Here is a 27,258-nt window from a genome sequence, read left to right as displayed (position 1 = left end):
CTCTTTGGGGTGCGCTGCACTTCTTGGATCTGTATATTTAGGTCTTTCATAAGAGTTGGGAAATTTTCAGTGATAATTTCTTCCATTAGTTTTTCTCCTCCTTTTCCCTTCTCTTCTCCTTCTGGGACACCCACAACACGTATATTTGTGCGCTTCATATTGTCATTCAGTTCCCTGATTCCCTGCTCAAGTTTTTCCATTCTTTTCCCTATAGTTTCTGTTTCTTTTTGGAATTCAGTTGTTCCATCCTCCAGTTCACTAATTGTAGCTTCTGTCTCTTTAGATCTACCATTGTAGGTATCCATTGTTTTTTCCATTTTTTCTTCTTTGTCCTTCACTCCCACAAGTTCTGTGATTTGTTTTTTCAGATTTTCTATTTCTTCTTTTTGTTCAGCCCATATCTTCTTCATGTCCTCCCTCAATTTATTGATTTGGTTTTTGAAGAGTTTTTCCATTTCTGTTCGTATATTCAGCATTAGTTGTCTCAGCTCCTGTATCTCATTTGAACTATTGGTTTGTTCCTTTGATTGGGCCATATCTTCAATTTTCCGAGCGTCATCCATTATTTTCTGCTGGTGTCTGGGCATTTGATCAGATTTCCCTGGGTGTGGGACCCAGCTGGTTGAAAGGTTTTTCTGTGGAATTTCTGGGCTCTGTTTTTCTGTTCCTGCCCAGTAGGTGGCGCTTGTGGCGGTCGTTTGTCTGCGGGGCAGTCGGCCCGGGAAACCGCGCGTGGAGGCGGGGGTCACTGGCCGCAGCTTGGGGGAGTGCCGGTCCAAATTGCCCAGCTGGCCCGAGACGCCAAGCGTGACGGGAGGGCCCCGCTATCCAATGTTCCCAGTCAGACCGGGGAGCCACGTGCGTGGAGGGGACCCCAGACACCAGCCACCCCAGCCGGGAAAACGTGCACCCCTCGGGTATCTCACAGCAGTGGATTCTCCCTACCCGTTCAGCCGTTCCAGAATGGGGTACGCTGTCTTTTTTGGTCTCTGTCATGACTCCGGGAGCTGTTTTGTATTGTTTCTGTTGCTTTAGTTGCTTTTCTGGAGGAGGAACTAAGACCCGCGCGTCTTACTAAGCCGCCATCTTCTCCGGAAGTCTCTGGAATTCATTTCTTGATTTCCCCCTCAGCTTGTTCATTGCTAGTGTATAGAAACACTACAGATTTTTGAATGTTGATCTTGTAACCTGCTACTTCGCTGTACTCATTTATTAGCTCTAGTAGTTTTGCTGTGGATTTTTCCGGGTTTTCGACGTATAGTGTCATATCATCTGCAAACAGTGATAGTTTTACTTCTTCCTTTCCAATTTTGATGCCTTGTATTTCTTTTTCTTGTCTAATTGCTCTGGCTAGAACCTCCAACACAATGTTGAATAACAATGGTGATAATGGACATCCTTGTCTTGTTCCTGATCTTAGGGGGAAAGTTTTCAATTTTTCCCCATTGAGGATGATATTAGCTGTGATTTTTTCATATATTCCCTCTATCATTTTAAGGAGGTTCCCTTGTATTCCTATCCTTTGAAGTGTTTTCAACAGGAAAGGATGTTGAATCTTGTCAAATGCCTTCTCTGCATCAATTGAGATGATCATGTGATTTTTCTGCTTTGATTTGTTGATATGGTGTATTACATTAATTGATTTTCTTATGTTGAACCATCCTTGCATACCTGGGATGAATCCTACTTGGTCATGATGTATAATTCTTTTAATGTGTTGTTGGATTCAATTTGCTAGAATTTTGTTGAGGATTTTTGCATCTATATTCATTAGAGAGATTGGTCTGTAGTTTTCTTTTTTTGTAATATCTTTGCCTGCTTTTGGTATGAGGGTGATGTTGGCTTCATAGAATGAATTAGGTAGCTTTCCCTCCCCTTGATTTTTTTGAAGAGTTTGAGCAGGGTTGGTACTAATTCTTTCTGAAATGTTTGGTAGAATTCACATGTGAAGCCATCTGGTCCTGGACTTTTCTTTTTGGGAAGCTTTTGAATGACCGCTTCAATTTCTTTACTTGTGATTGGTTTGTTGAGGTCATCTGTTTCTTCTTGAGTCAAAGTTGGTTGTTCATGCCTTTCTAGGAACTTGTCCATTTCATCTACATTGTTGTATTTATTAGCATAAAGTTGTTCATAGTATCCTGTTATTACCTCCTTTATTTCTGTGAGGTCAGTGGTTATGTCTCCTCTTCCATTTCTGATCCTATTTATTTGCGTCCTCTCTCTTCTTCTTTTTGTCAATCTTGCTAAGGGCCCATCAATCTTGTTGATTTTCTCATAGAACCAACTTCTGGTCTTATTGATTTTCTCTATTGTTTTCATGTTCTCAATTTCATTTATTTCTGCTCTAATCTTTGTTATTTCTTTCCTTTTCCTTGCTTTGGGGTTAGTTTGCTGTTCTTTCTCCACTTTTTCCAAGTGGACAGTTAATTCCCAAATTTTTGCCCTTTCTTCTTTTTTGATATAGGCATTTAGGGCAATAAATTTCCCTCCTAGCACTGCCTTTGCTGCGTCCCATAGGTTTTGATATGTTGTGTTTTCATTTTCATTCGCCTTGAGATACTTACTAATTTCTCCCTTGACCCACTGGTTGTTTAAGAGTGTGTTGTTGAGCCTCCACGTATTTGTGAATTTTCTGGCACTCTGCCTATTATTGATTTCCAACTTCATTCCTTTATGATCCAAGAAAGTGTTGTGTATGATTTCAATCTTTTTAAATTTGTTAAGGCTTGCTTTGTGACCCAGTATATGGTCTATCTTTGAGAATGATCCATGAGCACTTGAGAAAAAGGTGTATCCTGCTGTTGTGGGGTGTAGTGTCCTATAAATGTCTGTTAAGTTTAGCTCATTTATTGTAATATTCAGATTCTCTGTTTCTTTATTGATCCTCTGTCTAGATGTTCTGTCCATTGATGAGAGTGGGGAATTGAAGTCTCCAACTATTATGGTAGATGTGTCTATTTCCCTTTTCAGTATTTGTAGTGTATTCCTCCCATATTTCCGCCCCATAATTTTTAATAACATGTTTCAAAGAAGAAATCACAAGGGAAGTTAGAGAATACTGTGAACTGAATGAAAATGAAATCACAACATATCACAATTTGAGGGATGCAGTTAAAGCAGGTTTTGAGGGAAACTTATAGTGTTAAAGTCTTATAGTACAAGAGAAAAATGGACCCAAAATCAATTATCTAAGTTTCTATCTGAAGAAACTGGAAAAAGAAGAGCAAATTAAACCTAAAGTGAGTAGAAGGGAGGAACTAATTAGGAAGAAAAATCAATAAAATAGCAAAAGGACATAACAGAGAAAAATGAGTGGAACCAAAAATTAGTTCTTTGCAAAGAACAATAAAGTTAATAAAATGTATTATGAATCTGATTTCTTTTCGCATCCTTAAAATCAATTCAATATACTATTAAAATTAATTTTTGAAAATCAAAATACTGAATCCTTAATTGTCCTTTTTAAAGATACGAGGCCTTGTTTTGAGATCTGGGTATTGAGCTACAGTAAAACTTATTTAAATAAGAGGCAGATTCGGGTGGTGCAATGGTAGCTCAGTGACAGAATTCTCACCTGCCATGCCAGAGATCCAGGTTCATTTCCCAGAGCCTACCCATATTAAAAAGAAATTTATATATATATAAAATAAGAGGCAGATTCAAGTATAGTTATAATTAATTGTTTATTTTTGTCCAAACATTTGAGAAAAGTTCCTGTGAAAGATAATTTTGCTTATGGTGAAATATTATTTTAGGGAAAAATAACCCCACAATTTCTGTGTTATGCTTTCTATTGTCTTCAGTTTTGAACAAAAAAAGGTATGTAAAGTAGGCAATGAAAAGTTTGAGATCAAAAGTGATAATATAAGTTTTGGGAAAATCCAGTTAAATGTGTTAAAAAAACACATATTGGACATTTGTAGATTTAATTTGCCAGAAACATGTTTTCATAGTACACAACATTTATTGCCAAGTTTTCTTTAGATACTGTAGATTACAAATAGACACCTGTCAAAAGAAATAAAACGATAGCAGGGACTAAACCACCATTATACCAAATGATGATATAAATTTTAGTAATTGATCCCTTCAGTTATCAAACTCAAGTCAAAATAATCTGGGCCACTATGTGCATGTTATTTACAGTGACAGAATTTCATAACAGAATTCATGAAGCAAGGTGAATATGTACAAGGAATAATTTTGTCCTGAGTAAAAGTGATGTCAAACAATTCTATTTAACCCTTCTTCTAAGATAATAAACTACTTAATTGTGTTGTTCAGCAAATACTAAATGCAAGACTGAGGGAAAAATAAAATCAAGTAAAATTATCTTTATCATTAGGATATTTGGTAAATTAGCATCCTTTCTTGGTTGTTCAGTACTTGATTATTTAATTCATTAATTCTACAGATTTTCTGTTTTGTGTATAAAATCTTAGAATGAAATTACATAATCCAGTCTCCTTAATCAGTTTCCTTTTACCTTTCATCTTTTGAAACACTTCACTGATTATGAGGCTCCCAGAATCAGGAAGAAATACCAAAACCAAACCAGTCCGTTCTGCTACATACATTCTAGTAATGTTTTAGAAAGGTTTCTTCATGAAGGTGGTCAGGATGTGTGTGTGCGCGTGTGTGTGTGTGTGTGTGTGTGATATATTCAATGGTAAAGCGGCAAAAATTGGGATTTTAAGATTTTAGGTGGATTATATTGAGTTTAATTAACAGCACTAAATTAAGTGATTGTGACTGAAATGGGAAATTTAGAGTCATGTATGACACTAGAAGGAAAAGTGAAGGAAAAAACATGGTATTTTATAGAACTATGATCCTTATGGTGCATGATAACTGTGATTAATAGTACAAATATAAAAACGTTTTTTCATGAACTAGGACAAATGTACATCACTATTTTAAGGAGTTAATAATGGAGTGACATGTGTGGCAAATGCACCTATTGCAAACTATTAACTATTAGTTAACAGTAATATTTTAATATTCTGTCATCAATGCTAACGAATGTAACACGCCAATGCTAAGAGTCAGTACTAAGGGAAAATAAGGGCTATGAAGAATTTTTTTTGATTAATGTAAGTATTCTAAAATTGATTGTAGTGATGAATGGATAACTATGCTGTGTTACTCTGAGCCATTCATTGTATATTTGAGATGGATTATGTGATGTGTTAATATATCTCAGTAAACATGCTAATCATAAAAAAAAGATTACAGGTGGATCAATTTCAGATTCTAATTTTTAGCTCTATTCAGTCACCGCATATTTTGTAATACTCTTGTCCACCTGCTTCTCAAGAACCCTCTTTCTGTTTTTAATTGCCTTCCTTCTGAAGTGTGAATTTCCACCCCCTGCAAAAGATCTATAGTTAATAGATTGATATAGAGACTCAAGGAAAGGTTTGTAAGGATTCATTTTCTGAGAGAATTTTGATGGTTTGGTCAGATAGGGCACAATGTTCAGATTGGAAGGAAGTTTTGAAAACTGTCACAGAGAAGAGCAAGTTTTATGGAGAGAAACGTTCTTCCTGCCTGTTGAGAGTTGCAGCCACCAGAAATTCTTTAAGTTCCGTGAGTCCCAGGGATTAAGTGTGGCAGCGTCTTAGTTACACACACTATTGTTGGAAATCGTTTGCACACTTGTTACCTGTGTTCATGTTCTCCTTCCACATGTTTGGGGTTTGCTGCCTTTGACAGCTGTGACATCATTGGTTTATAGTCCAAAATAAATAGAATGTGGTTAGAACTGTAACTTTTCCGTACTCTTCTCTCTTTTAATTTTCTAGTAGAAGGGTTTGGTTTCGTTTGTTTGTTTTTGGCTGTATTTGTAAAATGGTGGGAAATGAATACCAGGCGAATTTGAATTCTGAGATTTATTGTTGCAGAGGATGAATTCTAAAAAGTCATCGAAAATTATCAGGGAGATATAAAATGAACAAGTATGATCAAATACTCAGTTTCTTTTTCTTTTTGACTTGTTATAAATGTGCTTATGTTCTGAGTTCGAGTTCTCAACTTATGTCTTCCCTCTTCCTTCCAGTTAAGTCTCTTACCTAGATGTTTCTTCCTGGGGTAGCAATTCTTGATTATTTCTTCTCAAAACTAGATCTTCCCTATGTAAAAAATTAAAACTTAAAAATAAATTTAAGGGCATGACCTCCTTAGAACTTAGCCTTTCTTACCAAGGTCTGTTTGGCAGATAGCATTTTTTTTAAATGAGTCTTTTGAAATCTGTAAACTTCCCAGTAAAATAATAGCTGTCTATCACAGTAGACACTCTGTAAATATTTGTTGAATTAATTGAATGAATTCTTATGCTTAGGTTTAATGCAGAATTGAGAAAGACGAGAGTATAAGTGTCCCCAGAAGGGAATCACTTAATCCCAAGAGATTAAAGACAGATGATCATATGTTCCCAAAGGTTTTATAATTCTGCAGTCCCACAGTAGTGAACACCTAGTTATTGGGTCAGTTTACAGAAGAAGAGGAATATAAGTTTCATCCATTCAACAAAATACATTTACTATCTGAAATAAGCCAGGGACCGTGCGGTATTGATACACGAAATAAATAAGGTTGACCTTGCCCCTCTCCTCAAGAAGTTTACATTCCAGGTTCTGCAAGAAGGTGGTTCTTTAGCTAAAGGGAGCTGTGTCTCATCTGCTTCCCCCTTTTTCTCTCTTCCTTTGTTTCATACACCAGGTCTAGGAGTTTTCTTTTCTGTATGATTCTGTTACACTTGGATATAGTCTGCTCCGTCATGCATGCTAGCTCGTGTCACAGTATGTTGTCAGTGACTTAAATGCCTGTCTTTCCAGACTGGGAGACACTGTCTTCTCGTTTATGTTGCCTCTGTACCTAGCAGAACATTTGGAGCACGGTTGGTTGATGCCAAGATATGTTTGCTCACTAAATATGTCAAACCAGAACAATGTTTTGCAACCTTTTCCATATTATGACACTCAGAAAATACGGAAGAGAGTGAGCCCTGTAGAAGCAACTAAACAACTGGCTCAGGCGTTTCCATTGCTTCAGGCCCTCTGTGGCTGCCCTGAGGACCAAGGTTTCAGTATCTCATTCCTGGCCCCTTGCACACTGTCCAGAAGCTCTGCACCAAAGAGCTCTATGTGTTTTTTGAGATCTTTGGATCTGGAGGTTATAGTTAGAGGGGATAGGGAAATTGTAGTGGCCAAGAGCAAGTGCATGGCTGTGGGGCTGATGGGGAGACGGGACAGAGTCATTTAAGAATAAAGACTGGAAAAGGAATCCAGGAATTTTAGTCAGTTCTCTAAAGGAGAAGAAACTTAGAAAAATTCCTATAGGTTAGGTTTGGAAGCTGAGATGTTAGCCTTTGAAAAGAGTGGCAGTTTCTGTAAAAGTTCCTCCTTCCTACTTTTTTTCCATGCTGGCCCCTCGAAATACCAAAGTGCAAAAAACGGTTGGTTGTATAGCAGCTCTGTGAATATACTGAACACCATTGACTTGTACAATTTAAATGGGTGGTTGTATGGCATGTCAGTTATATCTCGATATAGCTATAAAAAAATTCTCTACTGGATTTGAGCTTTAAAAAATGAATATGAAGAGAATAAAGGCATATTTTTCCTCCCTCTGCAAGGGAGACTCTTTTAAGGGGTTGCAGTTACCAAAATATAAATATTTAGATCACCAATACTTAAATTTTTCCAAATCTCAACAGTTAGAAATATTCTTATTATTTCTGATAACTCTCATGAATTTTATAACTTTTTTTTTTTTTTAACATGGGCAGGCACCGGGGATCGAACCCGGGTCCTCTGGCACCGCAGGCAAGCATTCCTGCCTGCTGAGCCACCGTGGCCTGCCCAATTTTACAACATTTTATATATCACAGAATTTGATCCTGAGTTACATTATAATCAAGATACTATTTCTGGTGGATAAAGAGTAAGAAATCTTTATGGTTCTATAACATAGTGTGAACTTATTAGTCCTAAAAGATTTTTTTATATAAAATTAATTATTTGGGCACTTTCAAAGGCAGATGTGTTAGTGTCAGAATTGTAGCTATAAACAATGTTATTTTCATACTCTGGATAATTGTTTATTTTATCTTCACATAAACACTACCCACAAGTTTCTAGTATGTATGAAAGTAGCAAAACCATGAAATGAAATTTAGTAATGCTTTTTTGAAATCATGATCTCTTATTGATAGTTGTATGTTGAGACATCTGTATTATCGATTGCTACATAACAAATTACTCCAAATTGTTATTTCCAAATTGAAATTTAGTAGCTTAAAATACCAAGCACTGAAGATTTCACAGGTTCTGTGAATGAGAAACCTTTGGTGCAGCTGCCTCGGGGTCTCTCTCAAGATTGCAGTCTCCTTTGAAGGCTCCACGGGTGGGGGAGGAGCCGCCTTTCAGCTCACTCAGTGGGGGCTGGTAGGACTCTGCTCCTCACAGGTGTTGGGCTGAGGGCCTTGGTCCCTCACTGTATGCTGGAAGGGGTGGGGGTGGGGGCAGCAAGATGGAAGCCGCGATCTTTTTGTAAACCTAATATGGAAAATGACATCCCGTCACTTTTGTTGCATTCCATTTGTTTGACGTGAGTTGGAAGTGGTAGGTCCAGCTGATAATCAAGGGAGGGTATTACACAGGGTGGGTGTGACCAGAGGCCATTTTAGAGGCTGCCTGACACAGCGAGTCTTCTCAGAAGATAGTATTTTAAATAGTATTTTATTTAGAATAGTATTTTAAATACTATTTAAATAGTATTTTAAATCAGAATTCAGTTTTGTACTGAGAATTCTGTGATATCTCTTGATAAAAATTGTGATGCCTAAAGATGTGATAGATAAAGGATTGGGGAACAACATTCTATGTCTGCCGTTATAACTTTCTGTCTTGTTGCTCCAAAATCCCTGGAGCAGTGCCTTTGTCCACGATGGCTCATCACCCATTAGAGCAGCCAACGGAAAGGAGAAATCAGGTAAGAACGATGGGCACAACCCAGAAGTTCCAGCTGTCACTGCAGTTTATATCCCATTTGTCAGAGCATCGTCACATGACTACACCCAGCTGCCAAAGAGGGTAGGAAATTTAGTCTTTGGTTGAAAAGTCATGGACTCAACTAAAAATTGTGTTGCTATAGAAGGAAGGATATATATTGGGGGAAAACTGGAAGACACTGCCAAGGGCTTTCAACGGCATTAAAATGGCTAGCACACAGCTATGCACTAAGGCATTGTACTCAGAGATGAATAAAATCATGTCTCTTACTCTTAATTTAGTGTCTTACTCTTAATTTAGACAGAATTCTTATTAACTTGGTTGTAGTGTTTCCCAAACCACTGTAGATTGGGAAGAAGTACAGAGGCAGGAATCTTGACAGCTGCAAAAATTGAGAGTAGAATGTCCAGTAACAAATAAGGACATACAGGGCCAATGCAAAAACTGAGCTCACAGTTCAGAGGAATTTAAGTGCTAACAGTCCTGTGAACTTTAGTAGCACAGAAGCATTGCTCATTACCACATAGTAAAATACTTACATTTAGCAAGGATGATCCAGAGTCTTCCATTGTAGCTAACAAAGAAAACATCTGGTATTCTGACAGAGGTAAACTTCATCAATTATCTAGAAAATTTAGTTATGTAAGATACTCTACAGAAATGATTCTGTCAAATAAAGGAGAAGCCCCTCTACTAATACTACTTCTCACCCTTGTCTAATTACTAACACATTATTTATGTAGGAAAATGCTTTCTGAATTTCATTTCTAGAGTCTAGGTATATATATATATAGATATATAGACTGATATTGTTTAAGGGAGATTGCACGAGGTATTTCTTTGGTTTTGAAGAAAGTACCTCTATTAGCCAATCCCTAAATATTTTAAGTTGGAAATGTAAAAGCAATTACCCACCGTTCCCACCCTGCCACCCTCTAAATATTACAGCTCTTTCTGGCTACACCCAGAGTGTTAGCAGAGGTGTAGGACTGTCAAAAGTACTCCAGTTCTCATCTTTTTTAAAGTTGACTGTCACCATAGTTAGTATTGCAGTTCTGATAGTTAAGCTTTGAATGTTCTTTTTCCTTTCTCCTTTTGGCAAACCCTTATCTATTCAAGACCCAGGTCCACTGTCTCTGAGTCTGTTGAAACATCTCCACAGTCTACTTCTCCCCACCTCTTTGTAGGAACCTCCATTGTGGTCTTTATCACTCTGAATTATAATACATACATGTAAAACATGATCCATAAAAGAAAAAATTGATCAGTTAGACTTCATCAAATTTAAAAGTTTGCAGTGTGAGAGACCATGTTAAAAGGATGAAAAGATAACCCACAGACTGGGGGAAAATGTTTGCGAGCCACATATCTGACAATGTGGTTATATAAAGAATTTTTAAAAGTCAATAGTGAAAAATACAATCTAATTAGAAAGTAGACAAAAGACGTGAAGAGACATTTCAGTAAAGGGGATATATAAACAGCAAAACAGCATTCAATATCTCTAGCTGTTGGGGAAATGGAAATTAAAATCACAATGAGATCTCATTACACATCTATCACAATGGCTAAAATAAAAAATAGTGACAACATCGAATGCTGACAACATTGAAGAAAAACTGGATAATTTATACAGTTCTAGTAGGAATATAAAATAATACAACCACTTTGGAATAGAGCTTGGCAGTTTCTTAGAAAAACTAAATATACAACTACCATACAATACAGCAGTTGCACTCCTGGGCATTTATCCCAGAGAAATGAAAACTCATGTTCTCACAAAAATCTGTACACAAATTTTTATACAGTTTTCCCTTCCCGACTTTCCCCATTGCAGTTTTGATATATCGTGGACGGACCAAGAAATTAAATGAGAATTTTTAAGGAGTTCTGTGGAAACTACAGATGACACATTGAAGGCTAGCAGATGACACAAAAAAAGTCTAGCAACTCAGAAATGCAAAAAATATATGTATGGTATTGTATATTAGCAACATATTTTATTTTTAATACTATAAATATACCCAACTACTTTTTTTGTATGCTGAATGGTGGGGATCACATTTCAGTCTTTCTCCATGTAACTATCCCATTATTGCAGCACCATTTGTTGAAATTTTGGGGGTGGTGGTGAGGGGAGTGCATGGGCGGGAAATTGAACCCTGGTCTCTGGCATGGCAGGAGAGAATTCTACACTAAACTACCATTGGACCCCCCCCAACTACTTTTTTAAAGTTAAAATAAGTAAAAAGTTAATGTTTGCAAAAGGAATGTGAAAGCCAGCAGACAATACAGAAAGGCTTGAAATGTAGAGGTATCTTAAAAAGTTTACTAACTCATAGATGCCTAAGATGTATACTTTTTTCAAAAAATTTTCCAGGGCAAAGAGCGCCTTTCACTCTCTGCAAATTGGCCCTACCTTGGCCAGTGGCCTCCTTCAGAACTTGGCCCTCCTGTTGGTCAGAGCAGCCTGAGGCCTGTGGGAAATGCAAGGTCCTCTGTGAACCTACATTTTGTCGCAGCCTGGAAGCCTGTTGCTTCTCCTGGGCCTGTGCTCCCTAGAGGGCTCAGGGACTCAGCATTTACAGGCCACAGGAGTTTGAGTGAATGCTGCCACTACCCCCTACCCTCCTGGGTGTTCTTTTGAGTGACATGATGCAGGTAGTCCTTTGTCCCAGGTGTTAAACTTAATTATTTCTTACACTGTCCCAGCTGTCTGCAGATGGCTTTTCTTCCCCCGAGGCGAATTCTGGGAGGGCCAGAAGGTTTTAGGAGGATTTTCCAGATTCTGGGGGTGGAGGGTAGAGGTGGTGCTGCACCTCTAACACCTCAGTGTGGAAGGGATAACTGCAGTGGCTTTATTCATAATGGCCACAACTGGAAACCACCGAAATATCCTTCAGTGATTGACTGGTTAAACAGATGATGGCAAATCCATATCGTGGAATACACTCAGCAATGAAAGGGAGCCACGTGGTGCTGTACTCCACAGCCTGGATGAGCTGTGCTGGGTGAGGAAAGCCAGTCCCTGCAGGTTGCACGCTGTGTGATTCTATGTGCTTAAGATTCTTGAAAAGACAAAACTTTATAGAAATGGAAATGAGATTAGTGGTCACCAGGGTTGAAGGAGGGGCTGGGAATGGAAGAGAAGGGGTGTGGCATAAGGACAACATGAAGGGTTTCTGTGGTGTTGGAAATGTTTTGTGTCTTGACTACGTCAACACCACTATCTTGGCTGTGATTTGCACTGTAGGTTTGCAGGGTTGCTCCTGGGGGAAACTGGGTAAAAGGTACATGGTATCTCTCAGTATTATTTCTGACAACTGCATGTAATTTTAAATATAAAATTATCTCAAAATTAAAAAATAATAAAAATAGAACTCCACTGGACTGTGCACTCCATGCAGGAAGGGATATCTATTTCCCAGTAGCTAGTACAGTGCTTGACTTGTAGAAGATGCTTGTAATGATGTCTGTTGGTTAAGTGTAAGAGAGGCTGAACCCTCGTAACCCTGTTAAGCATCTGTAACTAACAATACTGCTCCAAATGAAGGGGCATTTCTCTGCTGACCTATTCATTCAAACACTACTGAGCATCTACCTTGTGCTGAGCACTGCTCTAAATACTAGAAATCCTGCAGCAACTGTTGGAGTGGGTAGATCACAATCTTAAACAGGCTTTAAAGACGAAGAGTATTATTTGAGCAAAGTCTTGAAAAATGCGGGAGAAAACCATGGAGCTATATGAGGGTGGGGGTGGGGTTCTGGTCAGAAGGAATGGCCCTTGTGAAGGCTTTGAGGTAGAAACATGACTAGCCTCTCCAAGGATCGGCCCTGGAGTGAGAGGGCTGTGTTGGTGGAACGAGCTGGCAGTGAAGTCAGAGGGACAGTGGGAGAGCAGAACTCATAGAGCCTGTTCGAGTGTTGTAAAGTCCTTGGCTTCTGCTTTAATGGATGGGGAGCCATTGGTGGATTTTGAGTAGAGCAGTGATAAGACGTGACTTATGTTTTAGAAGGATCACTGTGACTACTGTGTTGAGAATAGACAGCTAAGGAATAAAGGACTATTTCAGCACTCCAGGCCAGAGCTGGTGGTGATTTGGACCAGGGTGTAGCCGTGAAGTGGTGAGAAGTGTCCCAGTTGTGTTTCGATTTTGAAGATAGAGCCAACAGGATTTCCTGCCAGATTGGATGTGGGTACGAAGGAAGGAAAGAGGAATCAAGGATGAATACAAGGCTCTGGGCTGAGGAGCTGGATAAATGGTGCTGCCTTTAACTGTGATGGTAAAAACTGCAGTGGGGGCAGCTTTGGGAGGAAGCAGGGGGAGAGCAGTGCACGTTAAATTTCCAACATCTACGTGGAATGTTGAATAGGCAGTTGAATATTCCCACCTGGAGTTCAGAAGAGCGGAATATGGCTGTAGCTATATATTCGGAAGTTGTCAGCATTTATGTGGTATTTAAAGCCAGGAAACTGGTGAGATCTGCAAGGAAAGAAGTGTGGTGATGATCCCGAGGCTGAGTCGAGGCTGAGTCGTGGGACATCAGTTTTAGAAGTCAGGGAGAGGGAGAGGAACTAGCAGAGGCTGAGAAGGTGTGGCCAGTGAGGGAGGAAGAAAACCAGGAGCACAAGGACCTGGAGCTAAGTGAGCGAGTGTTTTCTGGAGGAGGGAGGAGATCAGCTGATCAACCATGTGTTGTAAGTTCAAGTGAGATGAGGGCTAAGAACTGACTACCCGGTTTAACAACGTGGAGATGACTGAAGAGGTCCACACATCAGAGAGAAATAATTTTGGCCATTGAACTAATGTGTGGCTCATTACAGGGATATGACTAAAAGATATGTTTAAAACTCCTGTTTTTCACTTATTTCTGATCTAAGAACTCAGTTTGTTTTAGTCATCTATGACTAACTTGGCTTTTCTGATAGACCCTTTAGTATAGTTGTTATATTCCTTTCTTCTTGGCTCCAGCTTTAGCCATGGTATTAAAGAATAGTATCATCACCCGAAGGACAGGAGGAAAGTCCATTGCTATAGAGTGAACCAACTAATTAAAATTTTTAGAAAAGAGCAGATCTTTATAGATATATATATACCCTCATTCAGGAAAACCTGTCTCTCTCTCTCTCTCTCTCATAGATTGGTTCTTGAATAGGCAGGTTGAATTTCCCTATTCAAACCAGTATTTTTGATAATTCAACAGACCTGATAAGGAGAAAACCTTTAGTACTGGAAGGTTTTGTGGTGCGACATATTTAATAACCATGACAACTCGAATTTTAAGCAGACTTGCCTCCATGTCTGGGATCTGTCGGCCCCAGTGTGTCTCTATTGGCAAAGCTCTGAATGTACTGCTTCAGCCAAAACTGTGTTAATGATGGCCTACCAAGTTTTCAAAGGGTAATTTTAAATCTTGATATTCTCTGGTTTTAAAAAAAAAACACAACTTTTCCCTCATTCTTTTTGAAAGCCATCACACTAAAATATGTGGTAAATTAAAAAAAAAAAAGGTATAAAATTGCTTTACAGCCTTGATGAAACAAAGCCTGGTGTGCTGGTGTGGCTGCAGGGAGCTCGGCACTGCCTTTGTGTGATTTCTGGGGTGACTCTAGATGGCTGGAAGATAGATGGGTGCCAGATGCAGTGTGACACGGACGCAGGCAGCTGCTCCTGGGCTGGGTTTCATTAGCTGGTAAGTGTGCCAGCAGAAGCAGCAGCGCGAGCCCAAATGCCAGAATGACAGGGAGAACGGGCGAACAGTACAGTATTCACTAAGGGATTTTAATCTTGAGATTAAATGTCACCCAGTTTCCAGGTTTTAAAAACCAATGCAGATGAAGCCATTAGAGGACCCATGTCTTGGCCACTTGGGGGAAAAAACGTTTCACGTATTTTTTTTTTTTAATTTGTATTTGTGTGTGTGTTTTTGTTGTTGTTGTTGTTATTCATTTTATACAATCAATAATATCGTAAACCCATGTCGTTAATATACAATTTTAAATCCTGTCAGCTTTCCCAACATACACACCACAGCAAAAGAGATGTATTCATTATTGCAAGTAGGCAAAAATGCCTCGATAAATGGAGTGAAGGTTTACCTACCTAAACTTTCAAAGATACCAAGTATAATTATTAGAGAATATATTAATGTGAAACAGTGTTTCAGAATGCATGCTTAGAAGGATATACTGACAGCCTTTCGCTATTTAATTACAGATCCCCAGCTAAACAAAACTCAAATCCTTTTCTCTTAACATCTATGTTCAGTCTTGATGTGTTTGAAAACTGCCCACCCTCAGGAATTGAAAGGCCTGAATTCCAGTGTTGGCTCTGTCACTCATCTCTGGCCTTGAACCATTGATTTACCTGTTCAGGGCCTCAGTTTCTTCATCTTAAAGTGAAAGGCTTGTCTTCCAACTTCTCTCTATCTCACCGCTATGATGCCCATTCTTCTTCAAAGAAAAAAGTCTCACAGAATAAACTTATTTGGTTTTGAAACCCTGCGATCTATATAACTTAGTGGTGAATATCTACCCAAACACATAATTGTGAATTTAAAAAAAAGTTCCTATAAGGAATCTTTTCTCTACCCACCGGACAGGGTGATAAGTAATTGTGAAACTGACTCCAGAACTCCCCATACTTGATTTCAATGTACTTGCTTTCTCTATTGAGTAAGGGAACCTTTCATGTAGTATATTATTTTCAACTTGCTAAGCTTATCTTTGCTTTTCTGAAAAGAGTTATGACCTAATCTATCAGTGATGCAATCATTTAATGAGGGGTAATTTTAAAAGTTAAAATTAACACAAAATAAATAATTGATTACATATGTATATATTTGAAAACTATATACCTAACCGGTTTCTGAACTTTTCTTATTTAGTCTTAGGAAGCTCATGCATCACTCTAGATAGCCAATGCATCACTTATAATAGCTCTGAGGCTTTATGGAGTATTTCGTTTTTTTTTCTCTCTCTCTTTCCAAATGTGTGTACTCCGCTCTCTTAATTACAGTGGGAATTGTATATGTGCTCAGAGAATAGCTTCCATTGTGTTTTAGTATTTTAGTGTTTTGCTTAGTAATAATGTTGTAATACTATATTCTTATTTTCCAACTACAGAATGGTTAAAGATTTGGAAATAAACTCTGATTAAGTTAGAAACTCTATGTTCAAGAGCAAATTATAATGTTAATTGATGGCTATGTGATATTCAAACAGGAGTCTGACTATGATCTGGGCATGAATACATTGCATATGTTTAACTGTTTAATTGCCCTGGGACTAAACTACCCGTCTTTGAATTTATATTTGAATTAAAGGGAATAATATCCTGGGTAACATGGCTTTAGTTAATCTGAATCTTTGGAAGCTGTTTCACAGTTCCCAAAACTCCGCCTCCCTACTCCTTTCCTCTTTTTCTCCCTCCCTTCCTTTTTTGGTCAAGCCGTGACAATTTGACCATGGTCACCTAAATACTGAGACTTCTTCTCTGTTTCACTGTGCATGCTATCCCAAGGACCACATTTGCATGCCTCTTTGAAAAGGGGAGGCGTTGGGTTGATGGAGAATGTTCCACTCAGCACGTTCAGTTTTGGTGAGCCTAACGAGATTCGGATTTCATTTCTCTTGAACAGCCCTCAAAAGCCTATCTAACCTTTCTTAATCTCTGAATTTACATAATGTTTCTGATTCATTTTACTCATATTTCAACTAGATAGTGTCTTCCTTAATCTTACAGAGATGTTGTGAAAAGACAGTGAAGGTGGTAAAAAAGAACATAGCAGGATTTGGACCCCTTCATCCCAGTGTCTCATGGCAAATTGGGATAGCTCTGTGCTAAGCGAAATGCTTGATATACCAGCACCTTTTTAGCTGAAGTTGTTACGTTCTAGCTCTGTTCTGGTCTGTGAGATGAAGCTAACAGCCCCTCCTATCTGTTCCTGAATTAAGAGACAAAGCCTCATGGAGATATTAAGACTTTTGACTTTTTTTCCCCTGGAATGTGGATGAAATACCTGGTGAGTAAGTCGCCTTCTCTGACCCTGAGGACCATGAGGTTGATGAAGCAGCTGCCTTTGAGTCATCAAGGTAACTCCAGGCTCTAAATTTTGTGAGGAAAAAATAAACCCTTATACTCATTTTAAGCCTCTGTTAGTATTTCTTTATGCAGAGCCAAATGTAGATCCTGACACCCCATTCAAGCCCCCAATCCATCAACCTGGGAGCAAGAACGTGGGCCAAAGGAGATAGACCTGTGATTAGCACCATTATGTTACAGAGCACCTCAGAGCCTGAGGTTCACTGGTATAATGGGAACTAAAGAAAGATGGTACCTCTACTCCAAATAAGGCTTAATGCTTTCTCATTGTGTGTGCATTCTCTCTTTCCTTGGGTTCACTTGCCAAACATTACTGGCATTTTTTAGGTGGAAAAAAGAAAGTGTTATAGTCCGCTTACAGCAATGAAAGCAGGAAGAGGCTGATTGCCTCTGTTACTTATATTTTAAAGCCATTGACAAAGATAGTAGATCTCTCCTGGTCTTGATTATGTTTTGTTCTGTAGTTTTTTCCTGTCAGAATATAGCAAAAGGACAAGGAGGAGGGAGTTACGAATAATTAATTCAGAGGTTTAACACTGTCTTACTTATTTGTCAGAGAATCTCTTCTTAAGCTTAGCCTAGCGCCTGGCAAAGTAGACATTCAGTAAATGTTAAACAAAGGAAAAAAGTGCAGTTGGTTTTATATTGTGTTGCAGGGACCAAGGTACATTTTGAACACTAGTCAGATGGTGAGATTTATTCACTAAAAATGTCTCCTGTACTCCGGTCTGGACTGTACTCCGGTCTGGCCTAATACCTTCAGTGGGTGGAGCTCCATCTTATCTCTAGTGGACGGGAATGTGTATCAAAAACTGTTAGGGAAGATTCAGCACGATTGGCAGAGCTGGTCAGGTCTGCTGGGGATTTGCACGGGAGCTCTCCTTCCAGTGCCAGTGATCGCTGCATGGCGTTGAACTGAGTAAGCATGGTATGATTACAAATAGCTGCCATTTGTGAATCTTTTCCTGTGTTAGATGCTAACGTCTTCATGTGCCTTCTCTTTTGCTCCTCACGTAGTGCCATGCAGCAGGCTCTGGGTCTATCCACTTCCTACAGATGAGGAAACCGAGGCTTCATCAAGTTGCCCAAGGTCAAATGGCCAACAGGGTCAAGCTGGATCTCGAAACCCTGTCTGCTCCAGGACTGTTTGATTTCAAAGTCAGTGTTCTCATGGCATGACAGCAAGCATTGACTCTAGTTTGTTAAATTTCAGGTTAAATAATCTCAAAATACTCTGTATCTTGTACTTTGATATCTCTGCAGAAAACCTGAAAGGTAGTGGTGTGAAAGTGGCCAAACATACAGTGAAGACTTTGATTACTGTGAAAGGAGAAAAGCTGATTTCTGGTTAAGCATACCGTTCTGTGATCCTTTTTTATTTACTTCAGTTTTACTGCTTGCCTTCTCCCTCAGGTAGGAGGGGGATTGGAGGTGGATGAATATGCTTTTCTGGAATTACACGCAGTGCATGGTGGGGCAGAGAGAGTGCATGTACATCCTGCAGAGTGAAGCTTCGCCTCCGGTGGATGTGTGGCTGAGCTGCCTGACTGTGGCAGCCTTGGATGAATCATGGCATTTTAGGCTCTGCTTGTGTCATTAGTACACGTGGGTGGAAGAATCACGGAAACGTAGTAGTCTGCTAAAAATATAAATAAAAGTAAAATAAACACTGGGTTAACTGCAGCATTTCATGTAGCAACCAAATACTTGTGAAATTTGTGCATTTTGAGTTTTTTTCTTTTCAGAGCTAATGCTTTTGTTCACTAGCTAAGACCATCTTAGCATATTCTATTTATTTAAGCATTGAAGATTCAGTCATAAAATTTCACTCTAAGATAAAGCTGTTTATAGAATTTAGCCACAGTGTGGGCATATTTAAAAGAAAAAGATAAGATATTTTAAAAATAGATACACTAATACTTTTTGAATTCATGTTGCTTTATAAATAAATAGAGAAATCACCATTATTAAAGTTCCCATCTGAGTGTATTTCCAGAAATGTGCTTTCCAAAGAGAATTAGAAAAGTGAAGTGAACTAATATTGACCAAAATGTAAGTTTGAACATGAAAACTGGATCTTGAATCAGAGGATCTGGGCTCCTGGCTAGACTTTGCCGCTTGGTCATTGTGCCAACTGAGAAAGTTCTCTGAGCCACACAGTTCTCAATGAGTCACCAGCTCCCAGGGCTCTTGGGGGGAAACAAATAAGATGATGCTATCACTGTGCTTTATAATCTGTAGGTACTGAACAATTAAAAAAAATAGTTATACAAATTTAAAGGTGTGATACCATTAACTTAAACTTGATAGCCAGCAGATGATGGAATTTATCATCATCCATCCATCAAGGTGATGATGTCGATTTTGGTCTCCCCAAACAACACAGAATTACTGAGCTCTTGTGATGTGTGAGGACTTCCCTCATCAGCAGAACTCTGTGCAGATTTACAATAGCCGTAGTTTACATGGTGACATATTTATATAGCCTGCTAGCATTCTTTACATTCTCATTTTATAGATATCTGAATTTTATCTCTTTAAGCACCAAAACTTGATTCATATGAATTTGCCTGATAAAAATCTTTCTCTATATCATTTTCGTTGTCTGTTGATGTTTTTATTATGTTTTTTTTCCACCGGGAGTGCAAGCAGAATGCTACCTTTTCCTCATGATTCAGGATCATTTAGATTGTTGAAATAGAGAGTTTCAGAGCTAGTGAGGAGCATGGTGCTTTTACCTCTACTTTAAGTGCTCTCAGAATATTAAATTTTTGAAGATTTTGCATCAACATCTTCTAATCCTCCCACCCCTTCTAGTTGTTAGCTGGTTCCTTTTTTTTGCTATCATTGTGCTTGCCTCTTTCAATCCTTTCTTCCCTCTGTATTTCCATTTACAATCTGTGGTTTGGGGAAAAAAGCCAGATATGTTAAAGTTATCTTTAAATTAAGAGTAAATAGGTGCTTAGGGAATACATGATAATGCATGAGGTTTACTGCATGGACCTTGTGCTACCTTCTTTTTTTCTCAAAGACTCATTTTTGCTTTCTTATTAAGTTCTGAGTAACTGGAGTCACACTGGATGAATTGTGCTGCTCACTCCATTTTTTCTGCATCAGTTTCTTCTAATAATCACCAGCAGTATTTATCAAGCCTGTTACTAATTATAAAGTGCTTCCACATCCGTTGCCTGCTTTGGTCTTCATGTGATTGTGAGAAATAGGTAGGACATATATTATTTTTATTCTTTACAGATAAGAAAACTCGGGCTTAATTGGAGATTATTCAGTAGACCTTAACCAGGAGTTGCAGCTGAATCACCTGAGAGGTTTGTCCAATCATTTATGCCTGGTGCCTACACCTGGATGTCCCAATTCCATACGCCTGAAGCAGGACCCACGTGTGTTCAATTTGGAACAAGAACCTAGATGATTTGAATGTGCACAGTTTTCCCCAACCCCACCCCACCCCCTCCTTAACCCAACCCTCTCCCGTTGGGAACCACTAGATTAAGTTTTTATGACCCCCTAAGTGGTGTGTTAAGATACTTGCATCTGCAGGCTACAGAAAAGCCAACAGTGGCTTACACCTGTGATTCTCAATGGTTCCATAATCAGCTGGTGTAGTCATCAGAGTAATGGTCACATGCCGCGTCACATTGTGAAAGGGGATTTGCGGAAGTGATAAAGTGAAGGCTCTTGAGATGGAAAGGTTATCCTGTCCCATGTGGGCTCAGTGTAATCACAAGTATCCTTATAAGAAAGAGGCAAGGAGGTCAAGGGCAGGAGAAGGAGATGAGTCAACAGAAGCAGAGGTTGGAATGATGTGCTTTGAATATGGAGGGTGGGGCCATGAGCACAGGAAAGCAGGTAGCCTTTAGAAGCTGAAAAGACAAGAACATAAAAGTCTCCTCTGAAGCCTCTAGAGGGAGTACAGCCATGTCAACATCATGATTTTAGATTTCTGACCCTCAGAACTGTCAGAGAACAAATTTAGGTCATTTTAAGCCACTAGGTTTATGGTAATTTGCTATAGCAGCAATAGGAAACTAACAATATAAACTAGGAAGTATGAAAATACTTAAAAATACTTAAAAAAATTTTAAGCCCCACCCTCAGAGGTAATATTTTAGTAGAGCTGAGTAGGACCCAGGGATCTATGTTATAAATAAGCCCTTAAGTGATTTTCATGGCCTGTGGTTCTTGGATCATATTTTCAGAGTTGCAGACGTAACTGTAAGGACACTTACTGTTTCCTCAGAAGTCTGGAAGTGGTGGTCCTAGGGTCATCTGTGCAGCTCGGTGTTGTCATCAAGGACCCAGGCTCCACCTCCGCTTCTGCCCTTTTGCCCTCAGTGGGTTGGATTCTCATGCTTAGCCTTGTTGTATTTTGGACACAAGAGGGCTACCACAGCTCCAGGTATCACATCCTCGTGCAGGAAGGAGAGAGAGCTCTTCCTGCATGCTTGTGCGTCCTTTATTTTTCTTTCTTAGAGTTCTCAGAAGACTTCCCCTTTCACCCGATTAGTTAGAACTGCAGCACCTGGCCACCTCCAGGTGCCTAGGAGGCTGGACAGCAAGAAATGCTGGGTAATATCTCCTCCCCCGGGAAATCTTTGCATTCTCCCAAATATCACTTACCTTTCATTGTTCCTGCCCTCCGTCGAAACTCATTTAGTGCCAGGTCCTTTTACCTTTCAAAATCATCTCATATACTACCAGTGGCTCCCCTCACTTTGAAAATAAATGTATTATCTTATTTAATCTTTAGAACACCATGGAATGGATAATATTTTCCTCCTTTCTTACAGTTAAGAGATTGAGAAACGTGTTCAAGTTTGCAGAGCTTGTAAGTGGCAAGTCTGCCTTAACTCTTGTCATTTATGCCAGTGTGGTGGCTGTCAGTCATTTGGCGTTGTGGCACATTTTCAAGTGGTGGACCTTTGGGCACATTTGGAGACATTGAAAGCACAAAGCAACACTAAACAAATCATTAGTATTTGCAGCCCATAGAAAACACCATAGAGGTCAAGGGCATTGCAGTAATTGTTTTTCATCTAGTTCAGCGTAGAAACCAAAGTCATTGCCTGGGCTTTTAAGACCTCCCCACACTCTGGCCGTCCCGGACACCTTGCCTCCTTCCACTCTCCCTCTCACCCGCTCCTCTCACCATATTGACATCCTGGAGCCCACAAGCAAACTCGCCATTCAGGGCCTACTTGCATTAACCGTTCTTTCTGCCATAAAAGCTCTTTTGCCAGATAGTTTGCCTGTCTTGCACCCTCACCTTCTTCACTTCTGTACTCAAAGGTCATCTTCTCTGTGAGCCTTTTCGTGGTCACTTCTTTATACTTGCACCCTCACCCCACACATACAAACCCAAGCACACATTCCCCATCTGCCTTCCCTGCCTTATTTTTCTTCATAGTTCCTAATTTCATATATACTCTATATTTTAGCAATTTATTCTGTTTCTCTCTTTTTCCCCCACTAGAATGTAAAATCTATGAGAACAGGGTTTTTTTTGTGTTTTGTTCGCTGCTGCATTCCCAGCTCCTAGAACCAGCTCCTACCCCCAAATTGAATCCATTTATACTCCTATCACTAGGTATGAGAGGACTCAGTCTACTGCACCCTCACAGTGTTATAGTTTTAAAGCATCTTTAGCTAGTTTGCTGTGTGAAAGTTTTATCTCTTTTTAATTTGTACTGCTTTGATCAGGTGAATTTGTATCTGTTTTTTCCATATATTCCTTAGAAAATCATGAGTTTGTGTCTTTGCCCATATTTTCTAATTGAGTTTCAGTGTTTTCTAATTTACTATTGGTGTTTTTCTAATTGATTCATAGGCCCTCATTAGGTTGTAAGATTATTAACTCTTTTGTTACCTGTGTTGTAAATATTTTTCCTAGTTTTTCTTTTAATTCTGCTTATGGTATATATATTTATATAATTATATATATTATATGTTAAATCTATATATGCAAATCAAATATGCATTAACTTTTTAAAATGTAGTTAGTTGTTCCTTTATGGTTCCTCTTTGTTTTATGTGCTATGTATCTAAGATCAGATATTCACCTGTAATCTTTTTTAGTTCTCTTATGTTGTCTAAAAATGCATTTTTAGAAATCTCTAATGTTTTATTATAATATATCAGGTAAGAATCGCACATTCTTTTTTTTTCTCACTAAATAATAAACTATTGCATATGCCTTCCTTTCCTTTCTAACTGGAAATGCCATGTTTAGTATGTAGTAAACCTTTATGTATACTAAGGTCTGTTTCAGGTTCATTTATATTTTTCTTTATCAGATCCTAATACTCTTAATTATTGTAGCTTTTTGCTGTATTTTAATATCTTTTAACTTTTGTTTTATTTTTTCCTCATTTTTTGGTTAGTCTAAATACATTTTAGAATCATTCTCTCTCTAGTTCAGGATTGGATATGGAATCAACTTCCTAAAATGAGAATCAGATCATGCCACTCCCCCAGAACATTCTTTTAATAGCTCCTTACAGCCTTCAGAATATAAAGGCCAGACTCCTCTGTGTGGCATCCGCAGCCTTGCTGGGCCTGCCCCCACCGCGTTCTCTAGTCTTACGTACTGCTTCTCCTTGACTGGATTGGCACCTCAGATCTCAGACCTGCACCCATGTCGGGTGCTGTCTCTTACTTCCCTCTCTGCTTGTGCTGTCCCATCTGCTTTTAATGACCTTAACCCAAACCCACACCTTCTTTCTTTATTTGACTAAACCCTGTTGACCCTTGAATCCACCCCCACCTCGCTGACTCCTTCCACCCTGGCCAGGCGCTGTGGCCCTCCTGGTGTTGGCTGGTGTGGTGGCACATGCCCCTGTACCATACCCACCCACGGTGGCCCGGGCGTGATTCATTCTTCCCCTTGAACATCCCTTGTTCGTCTTTGTATTCCTAGTACCTAGTGTGCTGCCTGGCACACAATAGGTGGTGGGGAGGGTGGATTCAAGGAGAATATTTGAAACTGGAAGTAGCCAGATAGTTGCAATAATCAAAGTTAAAGATAATTATGGTTTTGGCTAGGGCAGTGGTGGGAAAATCAGAGAGGAAGAGGCATATTTGAAAAATATTTAAGAGGTAAAACTGGCAGGACTGTGTGTCTGGTTGAATGTGAGGGAAAGGAGAGGGAAGATACTTCAGATTTTTTATTTCCAACTTAGACACCCAGTTGCATGTTAGTACCTTAACCATATTTGGACATTCAGGAGGAGGGACCGGATACAATTGGGACAATTTTAGATGTGCTGTGACTTGGAGATGCCTTTATGATGCCCAGTAGAGATATCTCATAGGCAATGGGATATAAATAGGCTAACTATACTTACAAAAAAATTTTTTTTTAATTAGAGCAGCTGTGAGTTTACAGAAAAATCATGCAGAAAGTGCACAGTTTCCATAAACTGCCCCCATCCCACTAACCATATACTTTTATTGTTCAAACCAGGACACTTTTAAGAGTGAAAAGCGATGCTATTAATAATTATGCCAGGAAAGCAAGCGCAAACTCAGAATGACCCAGACAAACTGGGATGTATGGTCTCCTTACATAGAAAGGTCAGACCTGCAGCTCAGTGAGGAAGGTTTGTGAGTCATGAGCCTACAAGTGTCCTGAGAGTGGGTGCAGTTGCCTAGGGAGAGTTTATAGGGTGAGAAGAAGGGAAGAGGAGGCAAAGACAAAACCATAGGCAATCCTAACATTTAGAAGTGATCACCAACTGGGAAAGGATTTCAAAACACTGATGCCCCCAAATTTTCCCGAAAATTCTGACATGCTAACAGCCAGACCCACCTCCCACTCACCCTGGTACTCATCCCTGCCTGGCTCCAAACTGTAACTGGAGATGATTAAAAAAAAAAAGGTTGTAGTACAGGTTTATAAGAACTGCAGAGGAAGAGGAGCCAGCAAAGGAAAGGAAACAGAGCGGCCAGAGAGATAAGAAAAGAACCAGGAGACCAAAGTTCAACCGAAGTCACTGAAAGAAACACTTGGAGGAAGAAGGAGGTGGTCAGCCATGTCAGATGCCCATAAAGAATAGAGGAAAGGAGATGCATCCATTGGCCACAGCAGTTACAGGGTATTGTGCCCTTTTTCCCTGGGATGGCCAGTGTCCTGCAGAAGCCAGAGAAAGAAGGAAGAGTAAAGCTGTGAAGGGTAAAGACAGGAGTAGCCGCCAGCATTCCTGCTGCAAAATGAGCATTTCTCATTTTGAAAGTGAAGCTAGAGTTTTGAGTCTGTAATTTATTGACTGTAGAAAGAATTGAGAGGGCGAGGCTGAATGTACAGGAAAGGAAAGGAGTGCCAGTCTGCCAGTCATATGTAAGGTCAGAAGTACCTGTGCTGTGTGATATGGTTGAATACCACCAATCCATTCCAGGGAAAATTACTTTGACCTTGAAAACCGTCAGCTATCCGCATGTCTAGACAGATGGTGTGTCTCTTGACTCCAGGGATCCTGGGAAGAAAGTCTGCATGCTCTTTGGTTGGCTTGGGATCTAGATTTTTTCTTCTTCTTTTTCTAAAGACTGAAGATGGGATCCTTTGAGTGGGATACGAGTTTGTCTTCTAGTGACATTGATTTGTTGACATGTAACTGTTAAAGTGTTGAAAGCCATCGATCTCGATTGATGGTTGATTAGACGATGTGGCCTTGTTGTTAGATTGAGAAGCATGCTGCAAGTGAACATAGGCCTTTAGAACATGTGCGTGTGGCTACGTGACTGCGTGTATTAGAAGAAAAAGTATGCTTTTAAACCCAGAATTGATATTTTCTTTCCTTATGATGCTCCATTAAAAAAATGAAAATAGAGAGAAGCTATTTTGTTTTCTGATCTGCTATCTCATAGTAAGCAGTTAGTTGTACGGGTAACTTCCTCGGAGAGAAGAAGGCAAGGACACCAGCAAAAGGAAAAGAAAAGTTTAATTGCTCTGCATAGGCCCAAACATGCTCTGAAAAGTAAAGATTTCAGGCTTAATGTGCATGGAACAAAAGGCCGTTGTGAACTGTGTAAAAGGGTTGGTGAGAGTTTGTATTCTGCCTCTTTTTTCTGTGGGAGTTATTTCCTGTTGTTGACTAGAGTTCTTTATTTAGAACCACCTAGCTTCAGAATGCCTGCTAGTTCACAGAGAAGTGATCACTTAAAACATGGGCTTATTTCAAGACAATCTCTTTGAAAAAAAGTCACTACACATGCACGGCGAGACAGTGTCACGTTCCCAAAGGTCGAGAGAGTACGTGGACTTTGTTCCTGTGATCCCATGTGACAAGAGACATACAATAAGATGTATTTGGGGTAGCAGTGGGTGGTTACCTGAGCACTAAGTAAAAGATGTTATATGGGGACAATGTGTTTCCATTTCTTAGGGCTCAGTTCTTTGACATATTAAGAAAGTAACAAGAAGCCTTCAATATTTTATGAGGAAGCTTTTATCCTTTATAGCATTATAGAAGTTAGCCTGGCAGGTGAGAAGTCTTCCCAAAATACAGGTTTTAAACCAATTACTCTCTTATATTTGCCTGTCAGCTGATCTCCCAATTAAGAGCTTTATTAAGTTACTTTAGCATTATTGTTAGATTTTACAATCTATTAAGAAAAAGGGAGAAGATAGCATATCAAAATGAGTGAACAGAATAAATTGTTTATTATTGAAATCATGGGGAATAAATGGATGCTAGAAATACAAATATTATCCAATACTTTATTAATAGATATTAGAAATTTGTCAGAAAAAAAAACCTTATGAAGTTCTACCTTATGGGAACCATAAGGAGGAAAGAAAAGAAAATGTAGTATTTCTGTATTAATGAAATTTAGATCAATAAGATTGTTTAATACAACATATTATTTGCTTTCAATATTTTGAAAAAAAACCAAATTAAACATAGATACAATGAAATCCACCTGTGCACCTTTCCCTAATTCCATTCCCCTCTTCCTTTTCCCGGAGATAATCATGTACCTGAATTTTTTCTTATGAATTTGTTTTTTGTCTCTAATATACTTTTATTCAATAATTGCATATGTCATATGTATCTGTAATCAGTATGTAGTAATGTTTTGCAACTTGCTTTTTAAAAGTCAACATTATGTTTTTGAGATTTAAG

The 27,258-nt window shown here is 39.0% G+C and overlaps 1 protein-coding gene and 1 long non-coding RNA gene across 4 annotated transcripts in view; both read left to right on the top strand.

The window, feature by feature from the left end:
* Positions 1–27,258, top strand: part of SERTAD2 (SERTA domain containing 2) — a 152,362-nt gene that overhangs the window by 92,006 nt on the left and 33,098 nt on the right. The gene's annotated exons all lie outside the window — the stretch shown is intronic.
* Positions 17,543–20,530, top strand: LOC143661573 (uncharacterized). The gene is made up of 3 exons (XR_013164697.1): positions 17,543–18,277; positions 18,383–18,532; positions 20,372–20,530. It is a non-coding gene; the product is annotated as an uncharacterized LOC143661573 (long non-coding RNA).

The sequence above is a fragment of the Tamandua tetradactyla genome, chromosome 17, assembly GCF_023851605.1.
Source record: "Tamandua tetradactyla isolate mTamTet1 chromosome 17, mTamTet1.pri, whole genome shotgun sequence".
Classification (NCBI taxonomy): domain Eukaryota; kingdom Metazoa; phylum Chordata; class Mammalia; order Pilosa; family Myrmecophagidae; genus Tamandua; species Tamandua tetradactyla.
Note: the sequence above shows the minus strand (reverse complement) of the source record. Positions and strands in the feature narration are given on the sequence as shown.